We start from the raw sequence: 19,067 nt of genomic DNA on the forward strand, positions 1-19,067 counted from the left end.
CCACCACTGTACTCTACGGGCACTTTTACATGTGCTCCGGGGAGGTGCTTTAAGTACAGCGGCTCCAAGAGCCACTCTTATTAAAGTACCTCTGCCATTTTGAAGTGCAGGGGTGCTGATAGACAAGATGCAGGAGGCTGCTGGAGTACAATCAGTGCTGTGCTCCAGCAGACTCAGTTAATCAAGTCTCCTCCAACACATTGTAATTACCTCTGCAGCCTCTGCACTTGTGTACAGGCACCCTAAGGGATAGAATTAAAAACAGAAAATTTAGCATTCAGTTTTTCATGCAAAAGCTGGTATTCACATGTGCTTAGTTTTGAGGAAGAAGGCTACTTTTGACCTGGGTTAATATTTCATTCTTTAATAAGTATACAACTGTGAGCAAGTGCATAGACCCCAGTAAAGATAGTTGTGACTTGGAGGCATGTTCTTAATTTAAAAGTGCTGCTGTTGGCTGTCACTGAGTGAATGAATTATACCCAGTAGCAATTCTGGTCATCTGTAGTCATAGAATATTAGAAACATAGGTTTGGAAAAAACCTCAGGAGGTCATCTAGTCTAACCCCCTGCTCTAAGTAGGACCATCTTCAACTAGATCATTCCAGCCAGGGATTTGTTGATCCAGGTCTTAAAAACCTCCAAACATGGAGATTCCACCACCTCTCTAGGTAACCCATTCCAGTGCTTCACCACCCTCCTAGTAAGAAAGTTTTTCCTAATATCCAACCTAAATCTTCCTTGCCACAACTTGAAATCATTGCTCCTTGTCCTGTCATCTGCCACCACTGAGAATAGTCTAGCTCCGTCCTCTTTGGAACCACCAGGTTCAGGTAGTTGAAGGCTGCTATCAAATCCCTTCTCAGTCTTCTCTTCTGCAGACTAAATAAGCCCAGTTTCCTCAGTCTCTCCTCATAAACCCCAACCCCCTAACCATTTTTGCTGCCCTCTACTGGATCCTCTCCAACTTGTCCTCATTCATTCTATAGTGGGGGGATGGGGGGAGGAAAAACTGGACACCATACTCTTGGGCTAAGTACAGACAGTCAAAAATCCAGATGCTGAGTTGATTCAGTCTTTGCAAGTTAGTCTAAATTGCAGAGATTAAACTGAGAAACAACTGGATATGCATTTACTTTTGATTCAGGAAATACAGCCACATGCCTGCAGTGGCTCAGGCCGGAACCTGCGGGGCGGAGGGAGGGTGCTAGAGAATGGCTCTCTAGCATGTACCTAGCATGGGCTCCATGTTTGCCTGGTGAGGGCAGTCCATGCCTCTCTCCGCCCTCCCTGCAAGCCTCCTCTGCCCTTCCCTGGTAGAGCAGAAAGCACAGCCCAGGTCTGGGAAGCATGCTGGGGGACTGTAATTTAACTTGAACCAGAAAGGGGTGTGGGACAGAAGTTTCAAAACTGGTTTGGCCCAAATCACTTAAGTCTGATACTATATTCAGCCAGGTTTATCTTAAACCAGTTTCAGCCATTTTGAGATTGGTTTATGTATACTGAGCTTCTGTTCTGTTCCAGGTTTAAACCAGTTTCTGATCACTTAAACTGGTTTATGTGTAACTTCTGACCCTACCCCAGATGTGGCCTTATCAGTTAAGAAGAGGAGAATAATTACTTCCCTCAATTTGCTGGCAACACTCCTACTAATACAGCCCAGCATGCTGTTAGCCTTCTTGGCAACAATGGCACACCATTGACTCATATCTAGCTTTTTATCCACTGTAACCCCCAGGTCCTTTTCTGCAGAGCTGACCTTGCCTGTGAAAACGGAGGTAAAAAAGGCATTGAGTATGTCAGCCTTATTGTCATCATCTGTCACTAGGTTGCCTCCCCCATTCAGTAAGGGACCCACACTTTCTCTGGCCTTCCTCTTATTGCTAACAAACTTGTAGAAACCCTTTTTGTTACCCATCACATTCCTTGCTAGCTGCAACTCCAGTTGTCTGGCCTTCCTGATTTCATCTCTGTATGCCTGAGTAATACTCCTCCGTAGTCATCTGTCCAAGCTTCCACTTCTTGCAAGCTTCCTTTTTGGGCATTTATACACATATAAAGGCCTTCGATACGGTATCCCACCCCATACTGGTGAACAAGTTAAGAGGCTGTGACTTGGATGACTACACAGTCCGGTGGGTGGCGAATTGGCTAGAGGGTCGCACCCAGAGAGTCATGGTGGATGGGTTGGTTTCGACCTGGAAGGGTGTGGGCAGTGGGGTCCCTCAGGGCTCGGTCCTGGGACCGATACTCTTTAATGTCTTCATCAGCGACTTGGACGAGGTAGTGAAATGTACTCTGTCCAAGTTTGCGGATGATACAAAGCTATGGGGAGAAGTGGACACGCCGGAGGGCAGGGAACAGCTGCAGACCTGGACAGGCTGGACAAGTGGGCAGAAAACAACAGAATGCAGGTCAACAAGGAGAAATGCAAAGTGCTGCACCTAGGGAGGAAAAATGTCCAGCACACCTACAGACTAGGGAATGACCTGCTGGGTGGCACAGAAGCGGAAAGGGATCTTGGAGTCCTAGTTGGACTCCAAGATGAACATGAGTCGGCAGTGTGACGAAGCCATCAGAAAAGCCAATGGCACTTTATCGTGCATCAGCAGATGCATGACAAATAGATCCAAGGAGGTGATACTTCCCCTCTATCGGGCGCTGGTCAGACCACAGTTGGAGTACTGCGTGCAATTCTGGGCACCGCACTTCAAGAGGGATGCAGATAACCTGGAGAGGGTCCAGAGAAGGGCCACTTGTATGGTTAAGGGCCTGCAGACCAAGCCCTACAAGGAGAGACTAGAGAAACTGGACCTTTTCAGCCTCCGCAAGAGAAGGTTGAGAGGCGACCTTGTGGCTGCCTACAAGTTCATCACGGGGGCACAGAAGGGAATTGGTGAGTTTTTATTCACCAAGGCACCCCTGGGGGTTACAAGAAATAATGACCACAAGCTAGCAGAGAGAAGATTTAGATTGGACATTAGGAAGAACTTCTTCACAGTTCGAGCGGCCAAGGTCTGGAACGGGCTCCCAAGGGAGGTGGTGCTCTCCCCTACCCTGGGGGTCTTCAAGAGGAGGTTAGATAAGCATCTAGCTGGGGTCATCTAGACCCAGCACTCTTTCCTGCCTATGCAGGGGGTCGGACTCGATGATCTATTGAGGTCCCTTCTGACCCTAACATCTATGAATCTATGAATATGTTTGTCTACTCTGATGCGCTGGAGATCGAATGTATACAAGATGACATGCCCAGTGCTGCATTGCATGCATTGATATAAATGGTGAAATGCATGTTGGCACTGAGAAAATGGTGGTGTTGCACTTTTGAATTAAAACACCTTTGATGTGTTTTAGTTCGAAAGTGAGCTGCTTCCATTTTCTCAGTGCTGATGTGCATTTTGCCATCATATTTTTATTTATGGTACAAAATCAAAATCATGTTACAGTATATAACAGTTGTTAAGTGTAGTGCACAATGTGAACAGTGTTAAAACTGTATATGGAATGTCAAACAACAAATAATAGATGACCTTTAAATGAATGGAGAAGTGGCCACCCTGTACGAGCTGTTTCCATTTAAATGTCTATTAAAAGGACATTTTCCTTACAGAAATATTAGTAAGGTATTAAATCCTTCCAGAGAAGATACTGCACTAACTTCAAATTAAAGTGATGTCAACTTATTTAAAAGGCCACGTTTGAATCTGCTGGAGGAATTATACTGATACCCTCTGGTTCTTCTTATGTGTCCAGCTGTATTGCAAACAGCAGTCCCTGAAGGCAACACTGCTACCTTGGGATCAGAAATATAAAAAAAGCACTTTTAGGAACTGCAAACATTTGCTTATAATTTGGCTTACTTCAGGAATCATTTCTGTTCAAAAAACAACCTGCTGCTTCCTGAACTCAGTAATTCTACCTTTGTCTCAGGAAACTCAACTGTTCTTCACTAAAATGTGCATTTCCTTCTCTTATTCATAGTTTCATAGTTTGTAGGGTCGGAAGGGACCTGAGTAGATCATCAAGTCCAACCCCTGCCATGGCAGTAAAAAGTACTGGGGTCAAATGACCCTGGCAAGGTGTTCGTCTAGCCTCCTCTTAAAGACCCCCAGGGTAGGAGCCAGCACCACTTATCTCAGAAGTTGGTTCCAGATGCTAGCCGCCCTGACAGTGAAGTAGTACCTCCTGATGTCTAGTCTGAATCTCCCCTCTGCCAGATTGTGACTGTTATTTCTAGTCACCCCTGGTAGTGTTCGGGGGAACAGGGACTCCCTCAATGCCTGCTGGTCCCCTCTGACTAGTTTGTAACAGGCCACTAGATCCCCTCTCAGCCTTCTCTTGTGGAGGCTGAACAGGTTAAGGTCCCTTAGCCTTTCCTCGTAGGGCCTGCCCTGCTGCCCCCTGATCATGCGAGTGACCCTCCTCTGGACCCTCTCAATGCTGTCCACATCCCTCCTTAAGTGTGGCACCCAGAACTGGATGCAGTTATCTTAGACTATTTCTTTTGGATGCTTATTATAATCTTAAAAATCATTCTACAGTAGGTCCTAAAATATGTAATTCTATAAAAAATATCTTGGTTACATCTGTATAGACTCAGTTGCCTTTTTTTATATCTGTGTGTGTAACTGATGGAACTGTGGTGACTATATGTATAAAGGTATAAGTGATACCAGTATTTAAACTAACCTGAAAATTTTGCTGCGGAAGAAAAAAAATTATTTTTGAATTTACTCAATTGTCCTGTAAAAATTCCCACTCAGGGGTCAACTTTCTTAGTTGTACTAACTATATCTAATAAGTTTAAGATGATCAGAACTGTGGGAGGGGAGGGGGTAGAGCAGATATTTCCATTTTTTCCCCATACCACATAGAAATATAAAGTATGAATAAACATTGCAAAGCTCTTATAGATGATTATTTTAAACAGACTGAATTTTGGTTGAGAACCTTGTTTTACTAGCTATTGCAATTTTTTTTTAATTTCACTTTGATGCTTATTTTGATACTGAAAGTATTTTATGGAAAAATGTTACTTCTAATATACTGAGGTGGGTAGATGGGGGGCGGGAATGCCCCTCCTCATCCCCTGTGTCCCCACCGTAATGGCAGTGCTACCCTGCTCTGTCTCCTGTCCAGACACTCTTGGACCACTTTGATTGGTTGTTTCAGTCAGCCAATCAGAGTGCGAATAAAGCATTATGGACAGAGAAACTAAGGCTTTTATAATATTAGAATTATATTAAAACCAATAAATAACAAATAGACAATAAAACAAATTTATAGGAAAATAGTAATAAATAATGAATAATATAAATAATAAAAAACGTTAAAAAAATACTCTTTAAGTCTGCAGACCCAAGGAAAAGTTTGTTTGGTTGTTTGTTTGTTTGTCTGTTAGTTGGCTTTGACTTAGGGTTCCTGATAGGGGGGAGGAGGGGAGCAAGTCACTTTATCATTTTGTGTTTCGGTTTCTCGATTCCAAAATGAAAATAAAGATGTTTTCCAGGCTTATAGGGCTATAGTGAGAATAAATACACTAGTATGTGGAGTTACGCAGTTGCCAATATTATGGGCACCAAAACGTTTTGAAACGGAGACCAAAATGTTAAATTATTTCCTTTTCTCCTCATTTGTAGCATTCTTTTTTATGTCTTTCTTTATAATCTCTTTTTGCACTTTTCCATCCCATTTGCACTGTGCTGTTTTTATTTTTCCTATATCACTAGATTGGGTCCTCTCTGTGCTAGCAGAGCACAGAGTAATATGCTGATCAAAGAAAATGAAGTTAACGATCTGAGAACAGCATAGTGTTTCCACATCACAAGAGAAATAGAAATAGGAACAAGAGAAATATAGAAGAAAGAATGGTGTGGAGAGAATTGGATTTAGTAGCCACAGACCAAGAAGCCTCTAAATGATGTCCAGAAAGGTACCCTGAAAGAGATGGTATTACAACTCCAGATATTTGCTTACTTAAACAAGTGTTATAGTACATCAACATTTGTTACTCGGCTACTGGGTGGAATCTTTCTGATCCAAGTAATATATATATATTTATTAATCATATGAATTATAATATGAATATATTAATAGTATGAAGGCTCGGACATTGGACATTGGTTCTGCAGTTACCTTTCACTGTTTACTCAAGAAACAAGGAAGAAAGTGAGGATTCACTTTTCCTTTAAAAAAATAAATGTCATTGGCCAACCCTATTGTAAGTTACTGAAAAAGTACATTGCACCCTATGGTCTGTCTAAGACAGGGCTGTCCAACCGGTGGCCTGCAATGGGTTAATTTTCAGCCTCCAGGCTCTTACCCAGCTGCTGCTCTTCCACACTGCTTTGGCTGCAGCAGCTGCCAGGGTCTCCAGACTTCCCCAACCTACCTCTGGCTTCCGTTCCCTATCCCCATCCCAGAGGATGATGTGTGTTATGGTGCTGTACATACCACAGTGCCAGAGGAATCTATGGCCCAGGGCATCCATGAAGTGGGGAAATCTGTGGTGAGAGAGCTGCAAGTGAGGCTAGGGTGCCCACCCACACAGTGCAGTGGGGAGGAGTGTCCATATGGTATGCAGCCCAGGAGGGGAGGGTGTGACTTGAATGCTACAACCTGCAGAGCATGTGGCCTCCATTGGTGCAGCTGTAGCTCATGTGGCTCCCAGCCAAATAGAAGTTGGGACAGCCCTGTCATGAAAATGAACATGCTCCAAGAAAATCCATGCAAGGTTTGTATGTGGAGTGGCTGTAAGTTTTGCTTTTAGAGTGCTTGTTTTTAGCGTAGTCAAGTGATAAAAGAAAAATTAGATAAAAGAAAATTAGATTAATTTCTTTTACCAAATTCCACCCCCTCAACCCAGAACACCAAACCCTCTCAATTTCATATGCAATGCATAAATGATCTATAGAAATGTACCTTGTATTACTAAATGAGTGGTTGTGACATATTTTGTTATATACTATTTAACTTGTGACACATTGGTTGCATCTACATGAGATGTTTACTGTGGAGTAAACCATGGACATAGTCTTTCTAGACTTTAAGAAGCCCTTTGACACTGTTTCTCACCCCATCCTCAACAATAAATTAAGCGACTGTGGCATTGATGCCTACACAGTCGGATGGGTAAAAAATTGGCTGATGGGGTACACCCAGAGAGTAGTGGTGGACGCGTTGTACTCTACCTGGCAAGATGTGAGCAGTGGGGTACCCCAGGGCTCAGTCCCTGGGCCCGTGCTGTTTAACATCTTCATCAGCGACTTGGACAAGGGGGTGGAAAGCACGCTGTCCAAGTTTGCTGATGATACTAAGATGTGGGGTGAGGTGGACACACTTGAAGGGAGAGAGAGGCTGCAACTAGGTTTAGACAGACTACAAAAGTGGGCAGATGAGAATAGGATGGGGTTCAATGTAGACAAATGCAGGGTGTTGCACCTTGGGAGAAGGAATCTACAGCATACATACAGGCTGGGGAGTTCCCTTCTTGAAAGCACAGAGGCAGAAAGGGATCTTGGAGGTATTATTGACTCCAAGATGAACATGAGCTGCCAATGTCAGACTGCAGCCAGCAAGGCCAGCCATACCTTGTCATGCAGCCAAAGGTGCATCTCAAGCTGGTCCAGAGAGGCGATACTCCCCCTCTGTGCAACTTTGGTCAGGCCACAGTTGGAGTACTGTGTCCAGTTCTGGGCGCCGCACTTCAAAAGGGATGTGGCCAGCCTGGAGAGGGTTCAGAGGAGGGCCAACCGCTTGGTGAGAGGGCAGCAGGACAGGCCCTACGAGGAGAGACTGAAGGACCTGAACCTGTTCAGCCTCGGCAAGAGGAGGCTGAGGGGGGACCTGGTGGCTGCCTACAAACTCATCAGGGGAGATCAACAGCAAATAGGTAGAGCCCTTTTCTCCTCAGCACCACCTGGGGTGACAAGGAACAATGGTCATAAGCTGATGGAGAATAGGTTTAGGTTAGAGATCAGAAGGCAATATTTTACAGTTAGGGTGGCCAAAATCTGGAACCAACTTCCCAGGGAAGTGGTCCTCGCCCCTACTTCGGGCAAATTCAAGAGGAGGTTGGACGATCACCTGTCTGGGGTCTTGTAAACCCAGCATTCACTCCTGCCTGTGGCAGGGGTCAGGCTAGATGATCTGTTCAGGTCCCTTCTGACCCCAGCTACTATGATACTATGAGTTAAAGATTCCGACTTCAAAATAAGATATGCTGATAAGCCACGTGATGTGTGCGCTCCAGGGGAAGGTTTGTTGTTTTGGGGGTTTTGGGGGGGGGGTTGTATTTTTTTGTTTGTTTGTTTTTTAAAGAAGAGACGACTAATGGCTTCTTGGATTCTTCTGGAGATATTAGAGTCATGTAAGGAAGACTGCTGGTGACTTGCTGCTTCCCAAATGTTCTCTATGCATTTTTCAATACATTCCTGCACTAGGGAGTATCTCTACCTTGCAAGCTGCTCAGAGATACTGACCTCAGCAGGCATTTTCTCCATCTCCCCTGCCCATTCTATGAGATATCTTCACCCCTGTGTATATTACCAACCAGATGCATCCTTCACCAGATAAAGCTCTCATCCCTGTTCACACCAGAAAGTCACCTAGCTTGTATTTTCATTTCCTGTAAAACACCTGCCACCCCACCCTTTCTACCTTCAATGCTCTGCCTTTCCATTAGAACCTCCTGTACTCATTGGTGGATCTAGAGTTTTGAAAAGAGGGGTGCAGATGGTGAGGTGCATTTCCACATATAAAACCACATGTATTTTATGTGCACTGAACTTCTGTTCTGTTACAGGTTTAAACCAGTTTCTGATCACTTAAACCAGTTTATGTATAATGTCTGTCCCTAGCCTTACAGGCACATCCAGTCCTCCAGTGCTTAATCAAACACAAAAAGGTAAGTGAGTGCTTTAGAAACAAAAAAAAACAAAACAAACAAAACAAAAAAAACCCTTCACCCATTCTGGATAAAACAAATATTTGGTTAGCTCTCCTTCTGTGAGGCTCTTACCTCTCAATCCATAAGGCATTTTGGTGCCTGCCAGGGTGTCTCATGCAGCCCTTCTCTCCTGAGAGCTCCGTCTCCTTAAAATACTAACCTTCTCTCCCTGCCTTTCTCTAGGCACAGGGTTTGTGTGCCACAGAACACTGTACCTTTGGATCAGGTGGCTCTCTAGCCTTGCAAAGATGTTCCTCTTTATAACTAGCAGGCAGCTTGCTCCTCTCAGTTGCAGGTTAGCTCAGCTGCTGGTAGCCCTTGTCCTATGTCTGTCTAGGAGGGTGCTCTATTCCTCCCACATATTGTTGTACCACTAGCTCTGTTTCAGCTACCTCCTTGCCTATACAGCCAGGTTAGCCTGCTATGCCTTCCCTTTTCTAGTAACAGGAGGCTTTGCCTTCCTGTTACAGGCTCCCAAGACATAGTTCCCATAAAAATTATGAGTATTTTTACACATGGAAGCACTGCAGTGCCAGGAGCTTTGAAAAGTGCCTGGCGTTGCAACTCATGCATTTGTATAAGGAGCAAAATGTAAATCAGCACTGAGAAAATGGTGATGATGCGCTTTTTAACTAAAACACATTGGGGTGCTTTAGTTCAGAAGCACAGCACCACCATTTTCTGTGCAGTGATGCACATTTCACAGCTTATACAACTGCACGCAGCACAGCGCAGTTCACCTAAGCTTGTGTGTGGAGCAGACTCAATTGAGTCTGCTCTGAAGTGGTGGATCTCTAGCGCACCACAGGACAAAAAAGTATGTGTATAAATATCATATGATTACATCCATTTATTTAATATATATATATATATTTACATGCATCAAAGTTCAAATTATGGATCTAGTCCTTCCTAAATCAGTCTTAGTCACTCAGCACTTACTTCTGGTTGGTCATGTCAGAGCACTCACTCTTTTTTTGGCATAGGTCATTTCAGATAAAATGTATACATTTTGGATAAAATGTATATGTGGTACCAAAACAATGTTCTGTTGCATGCTGGAGGGTTTGCAGGCAGTCTGTTTTCACAGTGATTGGATAGCTTAAGATGATTTGCTAGAAGAACTGAATTTGAGATATATCCGTGCATTGTAGGATTAACCCATCTACTTGGCAGGTAACTGACATTGTTGTTTATGATCTATGCTCTCTGCCTACATTATATTTGAAAGTGCTACTTTGAGGGCAAAATTTCTAGTTTAAGAGGGAAATAACATTTTTTTTTTTTTTTTGGCTTTAGAGGATTTTTTCCCTTTCTATTTAACGTTAGAAACACTGTCAAGGAAATTAACATTAATTAAATAGAAGGGAGATGAAAGAGTCTGGTAAACAGTGAAAATAATGTGACCCTTACTCATGACTGTTACCCATATCCTGAATAATGAAACTAAGTGTGATCAAAGGAAAGGAAGCTACTGGGTCATTTGCTTCAGGGGTTAAATGATATGCTCCCCTATAACATGAGCTGCTTATACCATTTTCAGATATTTGTAACTTCTTATGCATAGCTATGCAATTTGGAGGGGACTGTAACACAGGGTTGTCTTCCATCTCCTAGTTAGTGTCTTGTTTATTTCAACACATGGCTTATTAAGTTATTATGCACACTAGCTCAGTGCACGGATTGTCCCCCTCTCTGTGCTTTGGGACGGACTGTGCTTAGAATTGTTGGAGCAGCCGCCACACTCATATACAGGCACCCATAGGATTTGGCAGATTAAAGGATAACCCCACTGGCAAGTCATGGGTTTTCCACAAGTATTATTAAACGGACTCTCTGATGCTTGTAGGTCCTGGCATCAGCATGCAGACATAACATCATTATTGCCCTACTTGGTTCCCTTAAGCCACACAGGATTAATGAGGTTTGTACCATGGTCTGTATGCAACCAATGTCTACTACCACGTGGAGCATTAGCTTTCCTAGTTTTACTTCCATTGTAGGCTTTAGTGGGCTTTGACACCCTTCCCTACCAAAACTACAGTTCATCTGCTCTGGCTTCTCAATAGCCTTTTTGTAGTCTTGATTAACATATGGTATCTCTTTCAGGGGCCAGTGACTCACTCTGTGGTTACTCTCCACAATTGTAACATCTGTCCTGCCTTGCTGTGCCAGCCCTTCATCTTTCTCTTGTTCAGCCAGGTCCTCTGGCTATTCCTCTACCTTTGGTCTCATAGGTGACTTATGCCCTTATCTTGCCAGGCACTTTTTTCCACTTCAGCATAGGCCTCTGCTATCTTTAGGGCCTCAGACACTGATTGTGGTTGGTGCCAATGCACCCATTGTTGGGTTCCTTCCTTCGATAAATTGTTCTAACACTATCAAGCTGAGTGTCTCTTCCGAGTTACATTTTCCGGGATCCAGCCACTTTCATGCCAGATCCTAAAGTAGCTGTAGTAAGATTCAGGGTTGTTTCTCATCTGGCATCTTTCTCTCCCGAAATCTAAACCTGTAAGTCTCCACAGATACCTCCATCAGGTAAAGAATTGTTTCTTTCACCATTTGGTAGACCCCTGCTTCTTCCCAAGGCAGAACCCTATAAGCCACCAGAGCTTTGCCCTTCAGGAGGGGACCAACTGGTAGGCCCACTTGGCTCTATCCCACCCTGATGCTGCTGCCACCCTTTCAAAAGCCTCAAGGTACACTTCTGGGTCTTCTCCATCCACCATCAAGGGCATGTGGAATTCCTCCTGCTGCCCCAGCAGCTTTCACCATCTTCTCGTTCAAGACCAGCTGCCGGGCAAATAACAGATTGGGGCTTCAATCTCTTCCACTCTAGACTTCACCAGCTCATCCATCTGTTGTTGCTGCCCCTGCAGAATTTGCAGCAAAGCCTCTTGCATCTTCTGATAGGTATCCATGTTCACTGCAGTGAACATGCATTCCCTCCATCTGAGCTGGGTTATCATTGTTTTCGGCCAGTGCTTCAAATTTGGGAACATCAGGGGTAGGTGCCCGGAACTAGGTATTTCCCTGACTTAAATTGACTTATATGTGCCCACCACCTCTTGCCTTCCATGACTTGTTGTTAAAGTTGCACACAACAGGAGACAGTTCATCGTAATGCTATGTAATCCACCAAAAGAAAAGGCTTGTCATGCACTGCAGTCTCAGTCCAGAATTTTAGGGCTTGCCCCTTTAAGGGCTGGCTGTGTTTGTCCTGTTACGTTGCCCTGTGTGTTTAAAACAGGGCACTGTTGGCCTCAAGCTCCATCACCCTTACACTCCCTCCACATCCACCAGAATTAACAAAAATAGAAATTAACAGAAAAGTCAGGAACCAATTGATCCTCTCACCCACATCTGGGATCATTGCAGGTGGAAGATGCCACTCCCTCTCTCCTCCTGCTTCTGGCCACAATAGCTGCCTTTAAGTCACCTGCTGGTGCTCACAGTGGCCTATCTGCTGGCCTTTCTGTCTGCTGTTATGCAGCTGCCCCTCAAGTAAGTTCTTCCCCACAGGGCTTCCCAGGCTTTTCCAATATTCATTCCAGGCTGAGTTTTCTCCCCAACCCAGCATGGGCAGTCCCACCAGGCCATCCTTCCACAGCAGGTTTTGGCAAGTGTAAATCCTCTATGAATCATATTACCTCCAGCTGTCCCCTTACAGTAGTGTTATTTCTACCTATTTCTACCTATCTATACCTTATTTAATTGTTGATCCACACATTTGTAACTCCCAGGCTCTGTCATTACATATCACTTTACATAAGGAAGATTTACAGAAGTGAAATCTCTCTCTGTGACGAGACCTACCATTTTACCTACAATGCTATTCATATCTGCTAGAGAAAATAATCAAAGAACACATTTGTGCAGGCCCAGCAGGGGAAACAATGCTGAGGGAAAACCAGCACGGGTTTGTCACAGGTAGATCCTGCCTGACAAACTTTGTAGCCTTTTATGACCAGGTCACACACTGCCTGGACGTGGGAGCCGAGGCTGATGTCATCTTCCTGGACTTTAGGAAGGCCTTTGACACAGTTTCGCACCCTATCCTCATTGGGAAGCTAGCAGACTGTGGAGTGGACGCCTACATGGTCAGGTGGGTGGCCAACTGGTTTAGGGACTGCACCCAGAGAGGGGTGGTGGATGGTTCCTTCTCGGCCTGGAGGGAGGTGGGCAGTGGGGTCCCGCAGGGTTCAGTCCTCGGACTGATATTATTCAATATCTTCATCAGCGATTTGGATGAGGGCGTGGAGAGCACCCTCTCCAAGTTCGCTGATGATACCAAGTTATGGGGCAAAGTTAGTACACCGGAGGGCAGGGAACAGATTCAGGCTGACTTGGACAGGTTGGATCAATGGGAAGAGAGAAATAGGATGCAATTTAATAAAGATAAATGTAAGGTACTCCACCTGGGAAGGAGGAACCCTCAGCACACCTATAGGTTGGGGAGTGTCCTTCTCAGCAGCTCGGAGGCAGAGAGGGATCTTGGAGTCATAATTGACTCAAAGATGAACATGAGCTGGCAGTGTAACGAGGCCATCAATTAGGCCAATCGCACCTTGTAGTGCATTATCAGGTGCATGACTAATAGAACAAAGGAGGTGATGCTCCCCCTCTATGCAGCACTGGTCAGGCTGCAGTTGGAGTACTGTGTCCAGTTTTGGGCGCCGCACTTCAAGAGGGACACGGGGAATCTCGAGAGGGTCCAGAGGAGGGCCACTCACATGATTAGTGGCCTTCGTGATAGACCCTACAGGGGGAGGTTGAGAGAGCTGAATCTCTTCAGGCTTCACAAGAGATGGCTGAGTCCCTCCACTGGGAAGAGCCCAGTATAGCCCTCGGACCCAGCTCACGGCGGCAGCGTGCCCTCACCTTGCACACAGTTCCAGGGGGTGTGCCCCTATGCCTGCCCCAGGAGGGTGCACATAGTGGCAGAAGACACCCCCATGCTCACCAGATGAGCTGCTTGTGGCTCCATCCTGTGCCCTACCCCACCCCAGCTGGATAGTACCTACCCCATTCCCAGCTCCCCTCCTCCCTCATTGTGGGGGCCTCAAACTTTCCCCCTCCATGCCCCTTCCTTTCCCTCCACCCCTTCACCCCAACAGACTTCTCAGCTGGATTCTCCTCTCCAAGTTGCTGGGCTGTCTGCGTGATTGCTGTAGCTGCACATGCAGGTGGCATTTATCGGCAGCATTATTGGCCACATCAGCCAAAAACAGTCATTTGGCGATAATGTTAATTTTCCTTCCATCAGTGCTGATATCATATAGACCGATGTATCATTGCACCTCTCTTCAATAGTGGATTTTCAGAGTGATGAGGATGATTTAAATCAATATCAAATAAATATAAATATTTATATTTCCTGCTAGAACTGGAGTGGGTAGAGAAAATGAGAGGGAACTTTATTTAAGGACTGGTTTTCATGCCAAAACAATTATGGTTAATTCTTTTCTGGGAGAATTTGAGTATGATTCGTAATGCAAGCATCAAGTCACTTTAGGGAATTTCATAGAATCGAAGAAAATTAGGGTTGGATGGGATCTCAGGAGGTCATCTAGTCCAACCCTCTGCTCAAAGCAAGACCATCTCTAACTAGATCATTCCTGCCAAAGATTTGTCTAGCCAGGTCTTGAAAACCTCCAAGGATGGAGATTCCACCACCTCTCTGGGTAACCTGTTTCAGTGTTTTACTACCTTCTGTCATAACCAAGTCAGTTAAGTGACCCTGCCACAATAGAACCACCCTAAGCAACTGCTGCTATCTCCAAAATTTGGTCACGTTTCACCTCATTAGCTATTCCCACCTGGCAGTCTGTCATTGGCTACTCTAAACATACAAAAGTCCGTGCAGCTTCTGCCCAAGTCAGAGAGCTCTGAGCACGCTGCAGAGTGAGCTCGGAGAGCTCTGGACACGTGACAGAGTGAATTGGCAGCCTGATCAACCACCAATTTCTCCCCGTCTTTGACTGGCCCTGACGTACCCCTTTCCTTTGCATGCTCGTTTCGTCCATGGACTCGTCTCATCGACTCGTTGCGTTACTTCTGTTATCCGTAACTACGTAAACAACCTCATAGCCTGAGTCGTGACCACCAGCGGCGTAAGTAAAATAATCTTTGAAACCGATACGCTGTGTCTCGCCTCTCCATCCACCAGCCCGCCTGACGACTGATTAATTCGTATCCCTCAAGTCGGCTCTAGCCGTCTGAGACACCTTCCTAGTGAGAAATTCTTTCCTAATATCTAACCTAAACTTCCCTTGCTGCAACTTGAAACCACTGCTCCTGTTCTGTCATCTGCCACCTCTAAGAAGAGTCTAGCTCCATCCTCTTTTGAACACCCCTTCAGGAAGTTGAAGGCTGCTATGAAGTCCCCTCTAAGCCTCCTCTTCTCTAGACTATAAAATCCCAGTGCCCTCAGTCTTTCCTCATAAGTCATGTCTCTCAGCCCCACTCATCATTTTTGTTGCCCTCTACCTGATTCTCTCTGATTTGTTCACATCCCTTCTGTAGCGGGAGGCCCAAAACTGAAGACAGTACTCCAGATGTGGCCTCATCAGTGCTGAATAGAAGGGAATAATAACTTCTTTTGGCCTACTGACAACACACCTACCAGTACAGCCCAGGATACTGTTAGCTTACTTGTCAACAAGGGCACACTGCTGGCTTATATTCAGTTTAGTGTTGACTATAATTGATCCTTTTTTGAAGAACTGTTGTCAGGCCAGACAGCCCCCAGCCTGTTCTGGTGTATGGGATTGTTCCATCCTAAGGGCAGGACTTGGTACTTGTCCTTGTTGAATCTCATAAGATTTCTTTTGGCCCGATCCTCCAATTTGTCTAGGTCACTCTGAATCCTAGCCCTACCTTCCAGTGTATCTACTACTGCCCCAGCTTGGTGTCATCTGCAAACTTGCTGAGGATGCGCTCTATGCCTTCTTACAGGTCGTTGATCAAGACATTGAACAAAACTGGCCCCAGGACCGAACCCTGGTACACTCCACTTGACACTGGCTGCCAACTAGACATCAAGCCATTGATGACTACTCTTTGAGCCTGATGCTTTATCCAGTTTTCCATCCACCTTACAGTCCATTGTTCCAGCCCATACTTCCTTAGCTTGCCTGTGAGAATGCTGTGGGAGACAATATCAAAAGCCTTGCTAAAAGCAAGGTATACCCCATCCACTCGTCTCCCTACATCCACAGAGCCAGTCATCTCATCATAGAAGGCAGTCAGGTTGGTCAGGCATGACTTGTCCTTGGTGAATCCATGCTGACTGTTCCTAATCAACTTCTTCTCCTCCAAGTACTACATAGTTTTATAGTTGGTAGGATCAGAAGGGACGTAAGTACATCATCAAGTCCGACCCCCTGCCGTGGGCAGGAAAGAATGCTGCAGTCAAACAACCCCAGCTAGGTGATTATCCAGCCTCCTTTTGAAGACCCCCAGGGTAGGAGTGAGCACCACTTCCCTGAGAAGTTGGTTCCAGATCCTAGCCACCCTGACTGTGAAGTAGTGCCTCCTGATATCTAGCCTGAATCTACTCTCAGTCAACTTATGGCCGTTATTCCTTGTTACTCTCGAAAGTGCTCGGGGGAACAGGGACTCTCCTATAGCCTGCTGGTCCCCCTTGGCCAGTTTGTAGATGGCCACCAGATCCCCCCTCAGCCTTCTCTTGTGGAGGCTGAACAGGTTCAGGTCCCGTAGCCTCTGCTCATAGGGACTGCCCCGCTGCCTCCTGATCATGCAAGCGGCCCTCCTCTGGACCCTCTCAATGCTGTCCACATCCCTCCTGAAGTGCGGCGCCCAGAACTGGACACATTACTCCAACTGCAGCCTGACCAATGTTGCATAGAGGGGGAGGATCACCTCCTTGGACCTGCTCGTGATACATCTGTGGATGCATGACAAGGTGCGGTTAGCCTTGCTGACCGCGTCCCCATGTTGGCAGACCATGTTCATTTTGTAATCAATAATGACTCCAAGATCCTTTACTGCTTCTGTGCTGACTAAAAGAGAGTTCCCCTGCCTGTAGGTATGCTGCTGATTCTTCCTCCCCAGGTGCAATACCTGGCACTTATCTGTATTGAAACCCATCCTTTTCTCATCCGCCCACCCCTGTAACCTGTCCAGATCTAGTTGTAGCCTGTCCCTCTCCTCCAGCATGCCCACTTCTCCCCACATTTTAGTGTCATCCACGAGTTTGAACAAGGTGCTTTTCACCCCCCTCATTCAAAATGGATTCCTTTAGGATTGGCTCCATGATTTTTCCAAAGGTTGAGGTGAGGCTGACCAGTCTGCAGTTCCCTGGATCCTCCTTTTTCCCTTTCTTAAATATGGCCACCATGTTTGCCCTTTTCCAGTCATCCAGGACCTATCCTGATCATGATGAGTTTTCAAAAATGATAGCCAGTGGCTCTTGCAGTCACATCAGCCAACTCCTTCAGCACCCTCAAGTGCATCCCATCCAGCCCCATGGACTTGCACACGTCCAACTTTTCTAAATAGTCCCTAACCTGTTTTTTCACCACTGGGGGCTGCTCACCTCCTCCTCAAACTGTGCTTCCTGGTGCAATAGTCTGGGAGCTGATCTGGCCTGTGAAGACTAAACCAAAAAGGTATTGAGCATTTCAGCCTTTTCTGCATCCTGTCACTAGGTTGCCTCCCCCATTCAGTAAGGGACCCACACTTTCCGTGATCCTTTTCTTGCTACTGATATACTTGTCGAAACCCTTTTTGCTACCCTTCATGTAGCTGGCTAGATGCAACTCCAGCTGTGCTTTGACCTTTCTGATTTCCACCCTGCATGCCCAAGCTCTTATACTCCTCCACAGTTATTTGTCCAAGTTTCCACTTCTTAAAGGTTCCTTTTTGTGATTTAGTTTACTGAAGAGTTCCCTGCTAAGCCAAGCTGATCTTCTGCCATACTTGCTAGTCTTTCTGCACATCAGTATAGTTTGTTCCTGCACTGTCAGTAAGGCTTCTTTAAAGTACAGCCAGCTCTTCTGGACTCTTCTCCCCCTCAAACTGGGTTCTCACGGGACCTTGCCCATGAGTTCCGTGAGCAAGTAGCAGTCTGCTTTTCTGAAATCCAGGGTCCTTACTCTGCTGCTCTCCATCCTTCCTTTCCACAGGATCCTGAACTCAGTCATCTCATGGTCACTGCTGCCCAAGTTGCCATCCACTACTACATTCCTACTACCAATTCATCCCTGTTTGTGATCAGCAAGTCAAGAAGAGCATGGTCCCTAGTTGGCCACCCCAGCAGTTGTACCAGAAAGGTGTCCCTGTTACTCTCCAAACATTTCCTGAATTGCCTGCACACTGCTGTATTGCCTTCCCAAGAGATGCCAGGGTGATTGAAGTCCCCCATGAGAACCAGGGCCTGTGATCAGAAAACTTCTGTTAGCTGTTAAAAGAACGCCTTATCTTTGAATTTGCTTGGGGCTCACATCCTGGAGCCATATGATCTGAGCTTCCTTTTTTTTGAAGACTCTGGTCACACAATACTTCCACAGCACTACAAAATTAAAGCACTATGGGGGTCTGCACGTATGTCAAATATGTGCTCTTCAGCCAGAGGTAGGATGGGGCTGCTCCTTTTTACCCCTGCTCTTCCCAAAGCCTGTCAGTGAGGCTGTGGAGATGGAGGCTGCTTCTAGCTAATGACATTTATACTGCTCCTGTACTGGCATGGAACAGTCATTTACACATACACGTTGAATGGCAATTAACTTGAATTAAGCAACATTTGTCTCAGGAAAAAGTGCAATCTTGGATACTTCACAGGTACTTAAACTGTACATGACATCACTCTGGAGGATATATCTCTTGGTATCCTTGACAGTCTTTTCTACTTGGGCTCTGCAATCAGCAGGAATCTTGACTTTCAGTCTGAATTAATGGAATCAGAAAGGCAGCTAAGAATTTCATGCTATTACAGAAATGTGCATGGAATAACAGGAAACTATCAGCCAAAGTGAAGATGTGAATCTACAAGAGTTGCCTATTGTTATCTGTGCTTTATGGTTCAGAAATGCCGACTATATATGCTAGGCACATCAAGAGGCTAAACAGAATCCACATGAAATGTCATGAAATAGAG

The 19,067-nt window shown here is 45.5% G+C and overlaps 1 protein-coding gene across 1 annotated transcript in view; it reads left to right on the forward strand.

The window, feature by feature from the left end:
* Window positions 1–19,067, forward strand: part of NAV3 (neuron navigator 3) — an 878,534-nt gene that overhangs the window by 335,317 nt on the left and 524,150 nt on the right. The window lies entirely within an intron of this gene.

Source organism: Alligator mississippiensis, chromosome 4 (assembly GCF_030867095.1).
Source record: "Alligator mississippiensis isolate rAllMis1 chromosome 4, rAllMis1, whole genome shotgun sequence".
NCBI lineage: Eukaryota > Metazoa > Chordata > Crocodylia > Alligatoridae > Alligator > Alligator mississippiensis.